At 42.0% G+C, this 19,407-nt stretch overlaps 1 protein-coding gene across 4 annotated transcripts in view; it reads left to right on the forward strand.

Annotated features, from left to right (window-relative positions):
- The window catches only part of MTUS2 (microtubule associated scaffold protein 2), a 375,898-nt gene that overhangs the window by 159,270 nt on the left and 197,221 nt on the right, over positions 1-19,407 (forward strand). The window lies entirely within an intron of this gene.

The raw sequence follows: 19,407 nt of genomic DNA on the forward strand, positions 1-19,407 counted from the left end.
GTATTAACTTGAAATTAATTTAAATAAAATTAAAATAGGTAAAAATCCTGAGGATCTTCTCTCTCCTCATTTATGTGAGGTGACTGAAACACCGAAGACTAATGTGTCCAGAGACTTTAACTTTTCCAGCGCCCTCAAATGTACATTTATATCGTACTCTACTATTGGACTTATCATTCATTTCTATTTATTTCTTGATCAATTTTACTTTGAGAGTAATTAACCTCCTTGTGCATTTACAACTTTGGAAAGCTTTTCTGTTTATCTGGCATTGCAACCTTTTTGTCTTTGGTTACTGAAAGCCTGTTAGGAACAAAATTACCTGATTTCTGGTTAGCTGTAAGCTGCTGCACCTCTGCAAGAAATGTTGTTCTCTGGCAATTTCTGGTGTGAATCAGAACAAACCCTAGACATCTGTAGGTACAGTACTATCCTTGAACACAGTGGATTCGTACAGGTTCATATAATCGAGAATTCTCAAAAGCAACATGCTCCTAAATGTGGAATTTGAGTCAGTTAATTCCTATTTAAAATAAAAATAAGGTGGAAGAAGCATTAATAATGCCAAACATCTGACACTGAATTCCCCTTGAAAGACTTTGATGAAATGTATATATTGTCATGTATTTTCATATTATATTTGTACATTAAGCCCACAAAAACTGAGACCATATTCCGGTCACTAGAAGGATGTGGAAGTATTTGGTGCATACATTTTGTTCCATCTCACTTGGTTGAAGAGGGTAGCTCTCTTTAGTGTTGAGATTAGGATGCGGAGACCTAATGCATGTTGCAAGAATGCTTCTGGTGGACAGGAAGATTACCCAGGGGAAGTGTTGTGCTTGTACAAGTGAATGTAGAAGCAAGCTCAGCCTGCTACCTGATGGAAAATAGGACCTATCACTTCTGTTCTTGCTACCAATTAGGTAACTCATGTACATAGTTATCTGGTTTCCTTCTACGGGAAAGCAAGAGAATGAACACGTCCTGAGGGTCATCTCTGTGATCTAGTTTCTGTCCAGCCTAGAAGTCTTTTATTTGTCTTTAACTCCAAAAGGATAATGCTTCCTCCTGCACTGGGGTCAAAGAAGGAGAAGGTTTGTTGCCAAGCAAATGAGGGTATGCCCTGTGTGTAGGGTGTTAAACTGTCAGGTAAACCATCACATGAGAAAGCACCTAACATCATTTTCTTTGGGTTAAAGACAACACAACTCCCATACATCACTTCTGATAGGGAAGATAAATAGGCAGAAGAAAATAGTTTCCTTCTGTTTTGTTATTAATTTCCATAGAAATGATATCAATTATATCTATCATATTTTTCTATTTATAGTCTGTGTGCCAGCAAGAGTTAAATCAGTAGCCTAACACCCAGGGAGCACAAAGTGGTCACTTTCCATTCTACTGCAGCTTATTTAACAGAACAGCAGTGCACTTCAAGAGGCACAGAAAGTAATCCCAAAAGTGGATGCAGAGAAGTATTGGCTCAGGAATCTTAGCATGACATATTATCTCTTCCCTTCAGTGTTTGTAGAAGAATGGTTTTATTCAGATGAAATAAATAGCTGATTCTGTAGTTACTACCTGAGATCATGTCTTTAACTGAATGAAGCTTCCTAGAGGGCAGGGTAAAAGTTTTGCTGTTCATTTCTTAGCTCAGTAGGGTAGAAAATGCAAAATGATCTAGCTTCAGAAATCTTCAAATGTGTATAATAACACAATTTCTTATTTAAGTAGAATCTCTGTGTGTCAGGAAGACAGAAGTAATTGAAAACATATTTAAAGTCTGTGTATATGTCATAGATAGAGGGGCTGCTATTGCTGTTAATTGAGAGCCTCATCTCAAGATCTTGTATCAGCCATAAAAAAAACATCATGGTGTATTTAAGTTGCTAAAAAGCAGAAAACATGACTGAGTGGAAAACATAGATTCATTTTAGGGGCAGAGTGCATTAGGGGCAACAATAATTCTTGAAGTGTCCTAGTGAGATCCTGTTCTTGCTTTTGGCTCCTCTGCCAGATGTCTCGTGGTGCTAGCTCTTCCTAAACCCTGATGGTTGCATTTATTTCAGGAAGTCTCAACTCGTGTCTCATTTGGGCAGACCAGTACTGATTAAATACTGTTGAGAGAATAAAATCTCACCTGTTTGGAGTGAGAAGACATGATGTTTGTGTTGCAGGGAAGTGTGTTAATGGAGCTGTGATGCGGCTCCTTTCTTCATCACCAGATTTCTCCCCTTCCTCTGACGACTCTGTAAACAGTAAGGCTGGATGTTCATGGAGGCTGTGCTATCTGCCTCAGCTGACTTTCTGGCAGTAGCTTGCCTATTCTGATTGAATCAATTAAATGGATTTGCACTGGTGGGACTATGCCTTTTTCCCATGGTGAAGACAGGGCAAGCTCTGCATCACTTGTCTGGTCTTTCTAGAGTCTGCTCCCTGGAGTGTGGGTATAAGCCAGGCTGCTGTTTGCTGATAACATGCCAACTGGGATGGCAGTGCTATCCAATTGCTTGCTGAGGCTGGAAGGATGCATTCCAGTGTGATCTGCTGTAGGTGACCCTGCTCTGTCAGGAGGGCTGGACCAGATGATCTTTTGAGGTCCCTTCCAGCCCCTGACATTCTGTGATTCTATGACAGCTTCAGTATCCAAACCGCTCAGGATCTTGCCAGTTTCTGTGACAGAGAACTAACCTGCAAGCCAGGGTCACTAGTCTACTTTGGACATTTAAAATCCACTTTTAGATGTGGTTCGTCAGGGTCTGTGAAGCTCATTCATGATAACAGTGGCATAATGAGGCAGCTTCTCACCTTGGTGAATGATGTGTGAGACAATGGCAGAAGCCAGAGATTGCTCAGTTTTGAAGCTGTGTCCTAGGATGGATCAAGGGAGCACACCATGGCTCACCACTGGCTGCCCTGCTGCATTCAAATTGAAATGGTTAAAATGGTTTAGGGTGAGCTCTTTGTTCAATACAATGAACAAAGGCAGTCATATTTGGATAAAACAGCTCAGAGAAGTGGAGGCAGTGGGAGTTCAGTGTATCAGTGGAGGGGGTCCATCCTTTGTTGCTACTGATGTTCCTCTTGGCTTGTTCTCCCTGCCATTTTCACGGCTGCCCACATCAGAGCAGCTCTAAACCACAGTGCAGCAAGACCCACAAGAGGTCTTCTGCTGGGGCAATCTCACTTGGCCAAACACCCATGGAACAGCTGGGAAACCCCAGACTGAGGTTCAGCTCCAGGACCTGCGGTCAGCCCTTCCCAGATTTTTTCAATAACCCTGATAGGTTTTTCCAGTAATATTTTTGTTCAAGACTACCTGACATCCTAGGCTTGGGGAAGACAGAGCTAATTTTCTTCACAGGAAGCTGGGATGTGCAGCAGCCAGGATAGACAGCAAATGGGGTATTTGATACTGTAAACATCATAGTATTTTTCATAGAATCAACCAAGTGGGAAGAGACCCCCAAGATCATCCAGCCCATCCTATCCCCCAGCCCTATCCAATCATAAATGATGTCTGGCCAGTTTTGACTGTGTTGTCACATTAGTGTCTGGCTGCTTGCAGCTCAGCTGCAGCTGGTCACCTAAAAAGTTCAAGTTTGCCCTCATCTATAGTCTATGACTTTCAGGACTTTAAAATGCATAATCTAAATCATTGTTCTTTATTGAAACAAAGGAGGGTGGTATATGTCAGAAAACTTTCTGAGGTTATTTGCACTCTAAATGGGCTAGAATTGAAAAATTCAGATACTTCAGTCTGAGAGGAAAGTGAATGTTCTCTGGTAAACATAAGAAAAAGTTAATTACTAGTGAAGTCTTGTTACAGATGAAACCAATGTGATTTAGAGTGAAATAGTTGTGTAAACATAATGAAAAAACAAACTTCTAAATAGCTAACTTACAGCAAAATGCCTAACTGTGTGTTTTCCCATGGGATCTTAGGCACATTATACTGAGTCTTCTCCTGTGTCTGCCCAAGTAAAATATCCCTAAGAGGTTCACATCATACACCAAAGGCTCACAGCTGTGGGCTATGATTCCAAATATTACTTTGTGACTTTGCAGTGTGCCCAGGTTGCAGTTTCTATTTGACTGATTTAAGGGGGTTAGAGTTTTGTTGCTTGTATCTGCATTGCTAGTGATCAGATGAGTATCCTCCTCCTGAAATTAGTTTTATGTACTCCACTAGAACAGACTCCAACATGCTCTAAGTATCACATGGGAAACAGTTCATTAAGCACCATGAAACAATTTGATGTTTGAAGGACTGGTGGAAGAATGGATAACAATCATAGAATCAACCAGGTTGGAAGAGACCTACAAGATCATCCAGGCCAACCTATCACCCATCCCTATATGATCAACTAGACCATGGCACTAAGTGCCTCATCCAGTCTTTTCTTGAACACTTCCATGGACAGCAACTCCACCTCCCTGGGCAGCCCATTCCAATGGGAAATCACTCTCTCTGGCAAGAACTTCCTCCTAACAGTCATTTCATAACCACTGCCCAAGCTGTCAGTTCTGCCCCAGCTGTCAATCCTGCCCCTCTGATTTGATTGCTGGAGGACATAGCTTTCAATTAAGATGTTGTAACTTTTTGAGGAAGCACTAGAGCATGAGCTATCTTACAGTCTAGAACCTTTCATAAGACAATAACTTCATTAAAGGTGGGGAGTGACATCATAAATAGATAAAGCAAGATTCATTAATTCTCATCTGTTAATGCAAAAGTCTTCTGCTTTTAGCAGCAAGAACATCTTGTTATTAAATGCAAGTATTTGCCAAGCACTCTAAGTAGAATCATAGAATCAACCAGGTTGGAAGAGACCTCCAAGATCATCCAGTCCAACCTAGCACCCAGCCCTATCCAGTCAACTAGACCGTGGCACTAAGTGCCTCATCCAGGCTTTTCTTGAACACCTCCAGGGACAGTGCCTCCACCACCTCCCTGGGCAGCCCACTCCAATGAGATAGTTTAGAATGTGTTGAGTTATGTTAACTGCTATAGTTTAGGAAATATAATTGTAATATCAGGAAATACTTTGTAGTCGTAAGGTCTGCTAGTCTGTTAAATAGACTTCTAACTCAAGTGATGAAATCTGTGTTGCTTAAGACTCTTAAAATTATATAGAATAATAGCATGGTGTTAGAGACAGTTCTTCTCTGCTGAGGTGCTAGCTAAAAGACATAATACTATTCAATATCTATTCACAGCTCTGACTTAAAGAAATTTCTTTCCAGAACGAGCAAGAAAGTTGTCATGACTCTTTCAAAATGTGTTTTAGCATCTCATGACAGCTTTTGTTTTGTTTAAAATAATTGAAACACAAAACTTCATGTTTTACATAAAACTCCACCATTCAACGCATAGGTTTTGCACTTATTTTTCACCTTGCATTGCCTGGCTTGCTGAATGTTGAATTTCCATTCTAAAAAGCAAAGGTGTCAAAGTGTCAGATTCAGGTGGGTGGAAAAATGGAGAAATTAAAGTGAGCACAGAAGCCTTGAATAGATGGCTAATTGCCTCCAAAAATGGTAGAACATTCAAAACTGTCATGTGTTGGACAGGTACACCAACTGCTCTTAAATACATCAGTATGTAAATGAAGAGATTTTCCTACATGAAAATACATTCCAATCATATTTCTAAGACTGATTTTCTGTTCATCTTTCTACATGACAAATTCAGGGTTTTTGTCTGTTCTGATCTTGTTCTGATATTAATATTTTGATAGAAGAATCACTTTATGCCAACACTTCACTCTGAATAGGACTAAAATAGAACAGTGTCAAGTTAGGATTTTCATCTTTGTGGGGCAAAGCATCTGGAAACTGCAGTGTGTCAGCCAGGAAGAGCAAGAGCTGAAAAGACATTTTAGCTGCCTTCCAGGTTCTCAATATATACTTTCCACACTCAAATTACAGCTGGGGAAAAAGCCCACAGCATTCAATGAATGTCTTGGGGGGTGTAGACACAGCAGTTTCTCTGCAGAGACTGAAACAACAGAGCTGAAGTATTCATTGTCCAGTTGTTATGTTTAGATACAGTGGTAGTATTTTAAATTTTATAATATTTTAGTAGTGTTTACTGTCTGCCTATTTGCCTGCCCACTGCAGGGGAAAGGGAAGCAGTACCACAGTGGTTGTCCCACTCCTTGCAGTGAATAAGTAGAGGCAAGACTAGGCACGTTTGGAAATTCAGAACCACTTCTATATGAAGATACCAACTTAGAACATTTGGAATGGTTGCAAATATACTGGGCTGAAGTTTGCTAAAACTGGAAAAATCCATGAAACTCTTTCTACAAACCTCACTTTTTATGAGCAAAGAGCAGTTCAAAGAATTTTGCCAAACTCTCTTGCCAGCTCAGCTTCTGCAGAGTGCTTAATCAGCATCTTACTTACTGTTGTTTAAAATCTGAAGTTTTAGGTGTAAGAAGATTGGTCTGGGAGATTCTGTGTCTTTGTGCTAAAATTGTCCTAGTTCGCATCTGGCAGCTTCAGTTCCAGGATTTGGCACTTATTTCTGTCTGGCTTTTAAAAATTGACTTAAATTAGCCACCTCACTTTCCTGTCCATAAAATAGGGTAGGAGACTACAAAAGTATGTGCAAGTATTGGGTAATAAGACAACAAGGAAGAAATGGATAATGGCAAATCCTCTTTCCTGGCCCATTTCCACACAGGATTGTTTGACTGATTATGAGTGCCTAATTTAGTCACCATGACTCTTAGTGTTTAATCTGCAGAGGGTAAAAAGCAGTTCAAACAACACACACACATCAGGCTGCCAGACAACAGTTTCACTGCAGGAGTTAGTGCATGAATAGGTTATTCCCATAACAGGAACCCAAACTACCTCACTTCTTTTTGACTCTGCGGGCGATATACTGATCAAATAATCAGTCTCGTGGGTGTAACTATTGTGGCAGCCTGCTTAGGCATCCCTATAAAGAGCTTTTACATCAGCATCTTCTGTATCTTAAAGATGTCATATGACTGGTTTTGTTCTGCCCTGGTCAATTGGAGACCATGACTACTGTTTTTTATTGCAGACTTAATTTCATTTTTTGGATAGAAAGAGATCAGTAAAGCTATTTCTAAAAATTATTTTTGTTTTTTTTTGTTTTTTTCAGTCTTGAAATCACATTTTCTAAGGCATCTAATCTTCAGGGAGTCAGAAAGGAATCCTGTCCAATAGGGATGTGACTGGGACAGGATGCTGGCCTCCTCTGCTGCCAGGGTTTGAAGGGAGCTGGTGGAATGCAGCTTCTAAAGTCTGAGGAAAAGCCAGAGTCAGCCCAAAGCCTCTAATGGGGGCAAGCACAGCACATGGCTTTCTGGGCATGCATAGCATTTGGAGTAGTCCTTTGGAATGTCCTTCTGAATATATATGAAGTCAAGCAGCAGCTGGAACTTAGCTGTCATATCCAAATTAGAACCCCTCTGAAGACCAGAACACTCACTATAAATTGTCTCTTTTTCATACTTTAATCTTCCTATTCTATCTGATGAGGGGAAAATACTCGTTTAGAAGTTGACCCTGTGGGTATTCAGCAGAATGGATTAATCTCTTTATTTAGCCCAAAGAAAAATTGTGAACTAAACCTTTGAAGAAGTGAAAGCACTTCCATCTCCCTCTTTTTTTTCAAGAAAACTTTTCCTTTCCTTTTTTTTTTTCCCCTCTCGAAGTCCCCTCCACTCCAAACTAATTTGCCTTCTAATGGAAAGGATCACAGTTAAAGTCTTCATAGTCTCCCACTAACGAGGTATGACCTTGCAGGACTTTTGAGAAGCTTTCCTCTTCAGCACATCATTCTCATGCATTTCCTTACAATTCATAAATCAATAATTTGGAAGGTTTAATTCTGGATGTCTAACTATGGCGCTCAACACTGGGGTATTTCAGAGACTTTCTTTGAAGGTTTTTATGCTTTCTGAAATTCAAGCATGTGGAAATCCATAAAGACCCATCTCCAAAAAAATCCACTGCTTCTGGCTCAATTCTGTGTTTTGTATTGTCTGTGAGGTCAGAGCTGGGGAGCAGAGTGAGGGACTCCAGCTTTAAAATCTGTGAGCCAAACATGTGTCCAAATGAACCAGTTACTGTCAGTGACAAAAATAATTGCAAAGACTATGATACCATGGGCTTTTTTCCAAAGATAGCTTCTTTCCTAAAAATAAAGAAACAAATAAAAAGTATTAATGTAGGAGATACAAGAAGTTTGGTGTATAGAATCATAGAATCAACCAGGTTGGAAGAGACCTCCAAGATCATCCAGTCCAACCTAGCACCCAGCCCTAGCCAGTCAACTAGACCATGGCACTGAGTGCCTCATCCAGGCTTTTCTTGAACACCTCCAGGGACGGTGCCTCCACCACCTCCCTGGGCAGCCCATTCCAATGCCAATCACTCTTTCTGGCAAGAACTTCCTCCTAACATCCAGCCTATACTTTCCTCAGCACACCTTGAGACTGTGTCCCCTTGTTCTATTGCTGGTTGCCTGGGAGAAGAGGCCAACCTCCACCTGGCTACAACCTCCCTTCAGGTAGTTGTAGACAGCAATGAGGTCCCCCCTGAGCCTCCTTTTCTCTAGGCTAAACAACCCCAGCTCCCTCAGCCTCTCCTCATAGGGTTTGTGTTCCAGGCCTTTCACCAGCCTTGTTGCCCTTCTCTGGGCACGTTCCAGCACCTGCTGTGAGCCTATTTTGAGAACAGTGACACAAAGAAATATCTATGTCACAGTCTTGAATTATGGGGATTTTTAAAGGATTTTTGAAATTATATTTTCCCTTGTGTAATTTCTGCTTAGGGTCAGTGGGGCTGTCTGCTGGTTTTCCTAAACAAGAGGCAAACAACCTTGAGGTTCAGTGTTTGTTTGATCTTTATTAAGAAGGACCAAATTGAAATAGTGTGACTGAGATGATCTCATTGCAATCATATTAATAGCTGTTGTCAAAGGTGAAATACTATTAATTTGTTATGCACACAGTTCAATCCACTCTGTGCTTTGCAAGCAGTAAACAGAACCAAAGTTCTAAGTACTGTAAGTAATACCAGCAAATCGCATTTAGACCAGAAGTTTTCAGAAAACAGAGCTGCTCTCTTTTTAGTACCTGAAAAATCAATTAACAAATTGTTATGCCCTTACAAAATGAAGTGTGGATAATGAACACAAATAAATGGGGATTTGAAAAAAGCCTGCACACTTGTCCCTTTTGGACATGGAGAGCGACTGATTAGTTTAGGAAGACCATGGTGGATTAGTGCAGGTATGTATTAGCAGTGGAGCAATGGAAGACAAACTTCAAAGAAGGTTCTAATCTTTGATCCCATTATGAATCCTGCAGAAGACTTCTGAATTCTAATTTAGCAGCAACAGAAATGTTACAGCCGAAAGAGTGCAACACTATTTACGGAGGGAGAAATTTTCACAGTATCGCAGTATCACCGAAGTTGGAAGAGACCTCACAGATCATCAAGTCCAACCCTTTACCACAGAGCTCAAGGCTAGACCCTTTACCACAGAGCTCAAGGCTAGACCATGGCATCAAGTGCCACATCCAATTCTGCCTTGAACAGCTCCAGGGACAGCGACTCCACCACCTCCCTGGGCAGCCCATTCCAGTGTCCAATGACTCTCTTAGTGAAGAACTTTCTCCTCACCTCAAGCCTAAATTTCCCACATAGAGTCTGGATTGCAATCTCAACCATGACATTTTTTCTATCAAATCAATCTGGCCCAAACAGGTTAAAATCGAGGTGATTTCTGTGAATGTTCCAGGTGCTTCTGAGAATATCTGGAATGAAAAAAAGATACAGCATTTTTTTTGTGGCTTTCGCTATTGCCAGACCTCTGTTCGTTGTGACCCAAGAACCTGAAAATTGCAGCTTAAACAGTCCTTCCTTGTGGTTTGCTGCTTGACTGTCTCTAGAGGCCTGGGCAAGATTATATGAAGTTGTAAACAGCTCAAAATGTAGTGGTTCTTTGTCTTGTGAGAGGTGTGAGACCACAAGCTTTCAATTTGGGATATCCAGATTAATTTAAATGCTAGAAGAAAGCTGCCTGAGATCTGAAATAAGTAAAGCTATCACTGACAGAAAAATGACAAACTGAGACCCTCCAACCAACACCAGTAGTCTGTTTTTCTGCCAGCCATTCTTGGAGATGTGATGTGCAACCTGCAGAGAAAACTAAGTGAGGAATGATATACTTCTAACAAAATGGCATGTCTTGATCAAAACTTTGTATGACCAAACCTGGCATACCATTTTCCTGTCTTCTCCTGCTGCTAATACTGTAAGAATTAGGGTGAGCCAGAGCTCAGTCTATGTCCTGAATTGTGTGATATAACTTCCTTTGGTTTGGTGGAAAAATTAAAAATACATTGCTTTTAACCAGGATTTTTCTCCTAAAAAGAGAATATATGATTTATTTGGCACTTTTAATAAGCTCTTCTGCTCAGTTCTTACTTCACAGCATGAGATGACCTAGGAATTAACAGTGCTTTTGTAGTCTGAGGAAAGGGGATTTCCCAATGAACATTATTACAATACCTTTATTTAGATGGAAGGCCTATTTTTAGATGCTTAGATGTGTCCTGGGATAAAACACTCCTCCTCTGACATGTTCTAATGTTGACTAAATGTATTAGGTACTGCAACTTGATATCTAAGGCATTTTAATTGTCTCAGAGGTACACAATGGCTTTTTGGAATTGGAATATTTATCACTTGTCACGGCTTGTAAATTTAGATACAGAACAGGCCTGTACACTGTCAAGCTGTATGGGAAAGTAAGAAGAATAAGAGGTAGCATCATGGTCTCTGTATGCCTTCCAAACACATTAATAGTGACTGTGTTCTAAAAATGTCTAAGATGCAGTTTTAAAAAGCTATAACTTGAAAGTAAGATGCATAAAAATGTAAAAGCAAAAAAGCTGATGCTAAGAAACTCTCTTATGCACACAACTCAGCCCCGCTCCTTTGGCAAAGTGATAATTGCTCTAAGAAATGTACTGAATTATGCATGGCTTACCAACAATCCTGCACTGTAGCTCAATTGTGATGGTTGGAAGCTTTAGGGAATGTGTGCACTCCTGAACTGTCTACCTGTTGTGCAAATCAAAAGTATCTGCAGATAAAAAAATCAGATTGTGAGCAGCTCACAAAGTGATACAAACTTTCCATCAGTCACAGCTGGAGGATTAAACTATGCACTGTCAGGCTGAACAATTTGCAGCTAGGATTAATTTGGTATTCCCCACTTCAGGGCATGCCAGCTATCATGTTAGAAAAACTAGTAAAGCCAGTCTGTAACATCAAAGATTGCTTCATTTTAAAACAAACTATCTTTTTGATGGAGCCCACAGTTTTGTAACCATGTCATTTGTTTGGTTTTTTACATTGGAAAATGTGATGGTTTGGGCTCTTACCCGCCCCCCCACACTTTGTATTTGCCCCAGCTAACTCAGACGGACCCTGGGAATATAGATGAAGCAATTTATTTACAGCTAGCAGAATTTACAAGCAGCTATTTACAATATATACAGTTATATACAATTATATACAGAAATATACAAAGGATAAGCAATACAAAAGCACAACTCCCCTCCCAGAAACCTGAGTCCCCAGGAGGGGCTCTCAAACCACCCCAACACCTCCCCCGGCCCTCTCAACCTTACCCCAGTTCTCAGGAAGAAGAGAGGTGCGGCCAAGAGGTTAGGGAGCAAGGTTAGTAGGAGCAAGGTTAATGAGATGTGACCAGGTCTGAAGGCAAAGGCAGAAGTGCAAGACAAAATGGAGAAAGTTTTACTTCTTCTTCCCAGAGTTCTCAGCATGACTGTGAGAGAAGGAGACACCATGTTTTCATTCCACTGCCTGCTATCTAGTTCTTTTACCAAAACATTCCAGCTTGCTTCTAACTAGCACAATTGGTTCGACTTGATGGCAAACCTTCCCTTAAGTGGTATCTTACTGGCTTTCTTAAGCTGGTTTCTGCCTTTAGCTAGAAGCTGTGGGAAGTGCACCTTCTCTGCTATCTGGGCAGGAGTGAAGCAAAGCAGTAAGCTCATGCCCTGCCCTAGTGATAGTGAGGATAAAATATCACAGGCCCTTTGCCCATGGAAGGGCAATTTTCTCTAGCAGCTTGGCATAGCAGAAGCTGTGCAGTAAAACAAGGTAAGTGCTTCTCATTTGTATTTGCCTTCTGATTTGGACAGTAGAGATTTAATCACTATTGATGGAAAGGTTGGTTTGCCAATTACCATTATTGACATAGAATCACAGAACATAGAATCAATCAGTTTGGAAGTGACCTCCAAGATCATGCAGTCCAACCTATCCCCCAGCCCTAGCCAGTCAACTAGACCATGGCACTAAGTGCCTCATCCAGGCTTTTCTTGAACACCTCCAGGGACGGTGCCTCCACCACCTCCCTGGGCAGCCCATTCCAATGCCAATCACTCTTTCTGGCAAGAACTTCCTCCTAACATCCAGCCTATACTTTCCCTGGCGCAACTTGAGACTGTGTCCCCTCTCTACCAGAAGAATTATTAGGCACTAGTGTCACTTCTTGTGATGGTTTGGGCTCTTACCCGCCCCCCCACACTTTGTATTTGCCCCAGCTAACTCAGACGGACCCTGAGAATATAGATGAAGCAATTTATTTACAGCTAGCAGAATTTCCAAGCAGCTATTTACAATATATACAGTTATATACAATTATATACAGAAATATACAAAGGATAAGCAATACAAAAGCACAACTCCCCTCCCAGAAACCTGAGTCCCCAGGAGGGGCTTTCAAACCACCCCAACACCTCCCCCCGGCCCTCTCAACCTTACCCCAGTTCTCAGGAAGAAGAGAGGTGCGGCCAAGAGGTTAGGAAGCAAGATTAGTAGGAGCAAGGTTAATGAGATGTGACCAGGTCTGAAGGCAAAGGCAGAAGTGAAAGACAAAATGGAGAAAGTTTACTTCTTCTTCCCAGAGCTCTCAGCGAGACTGTGAGAGAAGTTGACATCAATTGTTTTTAATTTCACTGCCTGTTATCAAGTTCTTTTACCAAAACATTCTAGCTTGCTTCAAACTAGCACACTTCTTAATACTTCCCATAACCCAATACATGCCTTCAGAGAGCCTTTCTTTCATCCCCCTTTCTGTGATAGCCAAAAGTGATCTTTTGATATCTGCAGTCATCCATCTCTGACATCTCCCATTCCCGTATGGCCACTTGGAGTAATCACGTGCTAACATGCACTGCTTTCCCACTTAAACAGTTCAAAAACAGTGGTAGTCGATTAGTGCTTCATTACTGAGGTGGGTTTGAGAAATTACCTCCCAGATAAAATTTACCAGACTAACTCAGAAGGTTTGCAAGCCAGATAAAGCTCTGTTTTACTGCAAGCTAAATTTACAAGCATATATACAAAATATATTTGCATATATATCCAATATATATTTACAATTGTATGTAGCTATTGATAACTTAGAAATAATACAGAAATTCTCTCCCCCTGGACAAGGAAAAGCTAAGAAGGGGCTAATGCCACCTTCTTCACTTCCCCATAGATAGAAAGCCAGCAAGATGTCACGTGCTATCTGGTCAGTGTCGTGGAGGGGGATTCTCAGCACCTATGCCGGTTTTGATGGAGAGGAGAAATTAATTGGTGTGGATGAGATAATATTATATAAAAATATATATTTATTAAACTCAATATTTTGGACTCTCACCACCCCCAACCACTGTATGTTAATATTAAAAGGATTCTTACATGGTTATGAAAACATTCTAGGATGAATTATGTACAGGAACGTATTAATTAACTAGCAAACATTCAAACTAGAAACAGAGAGAGGAGTTTTCCCCCACGGCAAATACCATTTGGGGTCTATATGCTATCTGCCCAGCAGAGCAAGCTGAAAACTGATTCTGCTCTATGGCAGAGGCAACTTTTATTTACAGACGTATTAAAGCTTTTAGTCACAACTCTTATTAATCATTAATCACCCTCTGGGGCTACGTCACAACCTATGCCAGTGTCCAAACTTCAGGGGATCTCTGCCTGTGGACTTTGAGGCTGGCATCCTCCCGGCTTGAGGGGAAAGGATGAATCTTCCCAGTTTCTGGGGAAATGGTGGTCTTCTGACCCTTTCTCCTGGTGAGGATGCAATCTCTGCCGTTGTGCTGCTGGCTCCTTCTGGATGCTTCTGTCCAGGAATTCTCAGCTGGCAGGATCTCAGGTATAGGAGAAGAATATCATGCTGTCTCTGGCATGGTTCTTCACGGCAGCTAGCAGGCTGTGTGTGTGCACAGACAATCCAGAGTCTGCTTCCTGTTTATCTCAGCAGCAGTGGTGCTTACCAGGCAATGGTAAGCAGCAGGCATGCAAAGTGTGTGTGGCTGCTGGGAGTCTGAGCTCCGTAGGTAAAGGCAATACAGGATCTGGTCCTGATAACACAGTAGCGTGCAGATGTGCACAGCTGGCTTAGGAGACTCTAGGCTCCTCATATATATATAGGCAGGCTTGAATGAGCTCTGCAAGAAAGGTACACAGGCAGGTGAGCTGTGAATGAGTCAGAGCATGAGGGTCTGAGCCTCTGAGCACTGGAGCTATGCAATAGCATCCAAGCGTGGGGGTCTGAGCGGCTGAGCTATCAAGGTAGTGTCTGAGCGGCTGAGCACTTTGTTTACCTGTGCACCCCTATTTATTGAATGTGGGCCAAGATTAATGGCTCCTTTGGCCATTAGAATGACCAATCAGGTTGGCAATCAGCCAAACCTTACTGTAATAGGCAGAAAGCTCTTGCCTGGACGATCCCAAATATGGGGATCACATGGACTTAGCCCAGGGAGACATGAGCTGGGTGTGTGGGGGGCTTACACAACCTGTTTACAGCCAGGGGTTCTGGCAGAAAAACATGTCCAGGCAAGGCATAGACATAAATAAGCCTCTTTTTGGGCCTACAGGCCCTCCATGACAGTCAGTCAAAGTTAGTATTCAGCCATGCACAGAGGAGCAGTGGAGGAGGTGGAAGGCAGAAGGCAAAGGGGACAAAGAGTGAGAAATACTTTCTATATTGGCTTTTTATTCCGATTAGCAAACCAATAAATGATACAGGCTTTGTCATTATTTTCCTTTAACGACCAATGCCCTGCTCATTCACTTTTTATTCAGAAGAATGTCCAGAAAGTTTATCATTTAGAACCGAAATAGAGCATTAGCTCTTAAACTGCTACAATTGCAAAATGCCTGTGCACTACCTCTGGTTTTGCTGGTTTGTTGCCTGCCTTTAGACAAGGCACTTCCTGCCTTACAGATGCTGTCCATCTCTTGCATGGACCTGCACACATGCTCCTGGAGGTTGTCCCAGTTTGAGGAACAATCTGCCCAGGACTGGAGGGCAGAAATGATGCTTACTGCTTTTGAAGAGTAAGAATGAAGATACTGCACACTGATGGGAAGTTTAAAGGGAGGTTCTATTTACTGATGCAGATATGCAAAAGGCAATCAGGTAGAATGAATACACCCATAAGCTAAGCCAAGTCTATCAGACTAAAACCATCTAGAATCCTCCACCCCTTCCATCTTCAGCAGACCTGGCAGTAGGCCACAGTTGCCCTCTCCATCTTAGGCCTACAGGCCTCAGCAGGCTGCATGATGCAGCTCAAAACTCCCTGCCAGCTTGAAGCCATCTCCTCCACACAAACCATGAGATAAGTAGGGATGCTCGCTCTGGCCGGAGAAAAGAAGTGAAAGGAGGAAAGACGAGGAGAAAAGAAGAGAGAGCAATATCAGTGAGGCACTGCCTTATAAGCTGTGATACCAGAAAGCAGAATAGAATAGCAATATTACAACACCCTGGGACAGCCAGGTCCATCCCACTGGGACAAGACTTCCTTTCCATAGTTTTCTTAGGGGAACCTGGGACCCCCTCAAACTACCACAGTGATGCATGTCGTTTGGAAGGCTGGCAGTAAATAAGAACTGTGATAACATTTGCCTGCACTACTGCAGGCACAGTGCTTCACTCTGCTCGTTTACAGTGCGTAGTTAATTGATGGAATGTATATGTAATCAGCTTTGATAACGCTTTCAGGAAACTACTGTATGCTTGCTGGAAGGATTGCCTCATTGTAAGGGCTTTTTAGAGGGAAGATTTTAGGAGAAAGAAGCTTCTCTGGAGTTTTGAAATGTTTTCTGCTGGATGGACAGCAGAGAATGTCAGGGCTTTCTCTAGACTTGGCCTTCTGTATTATTTGCAGCTTCCATCACAATGTCTTTTCGTTGCTCGAAATAATGCCCTGGCTCTCCTTGGGGCAAGGCTAGGTGTACTGACATCTCACATTGGCAGCTAGGGCAGAATGAATGGCTTGTGATGGATAACTTGCTCAATCAAATTAGTCCCATGGTTTCTGAGTATGCACAGATTCTGCCTGTGGCTAACAAGCTGCTGATGCCATTGATGTGCTTTCTCTGCCTGTGACAGTGAGAGGTGAGGAAGCACACTTGCTGACTGTGTTTCCTTTTCAGCTGCTGCTAGCAGAAGCGCTGCTGTGAACCAGACACTCAACTTTCTCAATCTCTGTCCTTGGTTTAGTATTGGCTTGATAATATGAATGTAAATGTGCCTTGAGACTATGAACTGAGATGTAAAATAAACCCCTGAAATCAAGACTTAGTGTGCCAGGGTATGTAGTGCATATTCCTGCGTCTTGGGTGATGTGTTATTTACAGTAATTCAGTTACATGTAGAAGAAATTGATTTAGCTTCTCTTCAGCATTAGCTTGCAGACCTGGAGACAAATAAGTCATAATTGACACTGGACTTCTGTTGCTCAGCAATCTGAATTCAGTTTAGCACATTTCAAACTACTCAAACCTAGAAGCATTGTAGCAAAGTTGCAGTAGCAGGTCGCCTTACATCAATTACTGTTCATCTGGTAAGGGCTGGGGGGCTCCGGATTTCACACTTTTCTTCTGTCTTGGCAGATAAAGCAATTTTTTGGTAGTGATTCATAGTAAATGGAAAAAAGGATATAAAAAGTTTCAGGGCAATTTGCAGGTGCTGAGAGATGGGAAGGGATGGCCTTGGCACCCACCGTGCATCAGGAGTCTTAAGCTGTTCATGAGCCATGGTGTTTTGGAGCACAGGGTTCAAGGCAAACTCTCCAAGATGTCAGAGTGGTTCATAGGAAATAAATAGTAAAGGTACTGGGAGTAATTAAAGGCTTAAGAATCACATGCACTCATACTTAAATAATTTCTTTAATTGACTTCATGGATGCCACTCAATGCCATATACCCTAGAAGGTGAGTCCTCCAGCAGACTGTGCAGCAGCACCAGCTAGGAAGCTGCATAGTTCAAGGGACTTTGGAACAAGGTATTTCTGCTGTGACTGCAAGTGGGAACTCCAGCCTTAACAAATAATAAAGCACCCAATTTTGCAAATAGCTCACTTTTGTAAAAAAAACTAACACAAAAAAAAAACCCAACCCCCCCCCCACCAACCCACAAATGAAAATACCAAAACAAACAGCCACTTGAAGGATAAGTTGTTTATAGCTGCATAAAGAGCTCCAGTTACCTGAAATATGGAGATTTTCTCTGCATGAGGTCGTTCTGGGCCCCTCAATTCAAGAGAGATGTTGAGGTACTGAAAAGTGTCCAGAGAAGGTTGACAAAGCTGGTGAGGGGCCTGGAGCACAAACCCTATGAGGACATGCTGAGGGAGCTGGGGTTGTTTAGCCTGGAGAAGAGGAGGCTCAGGGGTGACCTCATTGCTGTCTACAACTACCTGAAGGGACATTGTAGCCAGGTGGAGGTTGGCCTCTTCTCCCAGGCAAGCAGCAATAGAACAAGGGGACACAGTCTCAAGTTGTGCCGGGGAAAGTACAGGCTGGATGTTAAGAGGAAGTTGTTGGCAGAGAGAGTGATTGGCATTGGAATGGGCTGCCCAGGGAGGTGGTGGAGGTACTGTCCCTGGAGGTGTTCAAGAAAAGCCTGGATGAGGCACTTAGTGCCATGGTCTAGTTGACTGGCTAGGGCTGGGTGCTAGGTTGGACTGGATGATCTTGGAGGTCTCTTCCAACCTGGTTGATTCTATGGTTAGTGCCAGCTCCACTAATTCTGTAGGAGTGACCCTGCACTTTTTTGCTGGCTGAAGTCATGCACTATGATGACAGATTTAATTCTTGTTATGTTACATGGTATAACTTTGTTTTGGGTGGACAAACCTGTTGAGTCAATTTATTTGGTCTAAGTGCAGATTAACGTCATGATACTTCTAAAAAAATAATCTGTTGAAAAGAGTTGGTGGATATTGTGCACATCTGTTGGTTATCTTGCAGAAGACTCTTCAGAGGTAGCCAGATACTCTCACTATGTTGTGGAAGGGAGAAGTGAGAAACAAGGGAATGTGCCACTTTTCTCACAAGAGCCACTTCAGAGAATATTAGGAATTTTATGTGAGATATTTGAATCCCAGCTGACTCCAGCCCTTTTGAATCCCAGCTGACTCCAGCCCTTTGGATCTATTCTCTTCCATTGTTGTTGTTCTGAGAGAGCCAGACATGAGCTTCCTGAGAGTGCAACAAGGAAAATTACAACCAGCCATGGGAATGATGTGCTGGAAGAGATGTTATAGGAAGGATGATAATGTTTCAGGATTGTGTTTGAAGCATTTTGACACAGATGTCACATTTAGCCACATATTCTCATCTCCAGTGGAACAGAAGTCTGCTTCATTAGGGAAAGTTTTAAGACATTTGTGCTGCAGCCATGTTCCCCCCTAGACTTCCTGAGCTGAGAGAGAACTTACATTGAAGTGCCCCAGCAGTGAAGTGCATACAGTCCCTCATCTCTGTAAAGTTGGCTTTGGCATTTATCACATCAAAGTATTCAAATTTATGAAGCAGCTTATTGGAGCTCGGTTAATCTCATGGGTGACTTTTTTACAGAACAAGCAGCCAAGCTGCTTCCCTGTTAACACTGGGTAGGGAAAAAAGAGAAATGTGTTATGTGAACTGCAGGGAAATTAGGACAAGCTAATCAAAGAATAGAAAAAAAAGGAAAGTTAGACACTAAAGGTGCTTTTGTATGGGCCACAAAACATGGAACTAGAAATGTGGTCCTAATGCGTATTATATTCTGGTGCACAATTAGAAGTCTATGTAGCCAGAAAGGACCATATTTGATAACAGATGCCTTTTCAATCAAAGAATTGTCATGAACATACGTAAGACCTTTCACAAAGCTTTCTCAGGGGTATCAGAGGCAACTGGGTCATTAAAACCAGGGCAGCACGGTTAGATGTCCTTGTCCTGAAGCAGGATCATCTATATTTGTATGATTTGGGGTAGATTTTTCTCTACTGTTGTTGTTTAAAGCAACCTGGC

Source organism: Pogoniulus pusillus, chromosome 3 (assembly GCF_015220805.1).
Source record: "Pogoniulus pusillus isolate bPogPus1 chromosome 3, bPogPus1.pri, whole genome shotgun sequence".
Lineage (NCBI taxonomy): Eukaryota > Metazoa > Chordata > Aves > Piciformes > Lybiidae > Pogoniulus > Pogoniulus pusillus.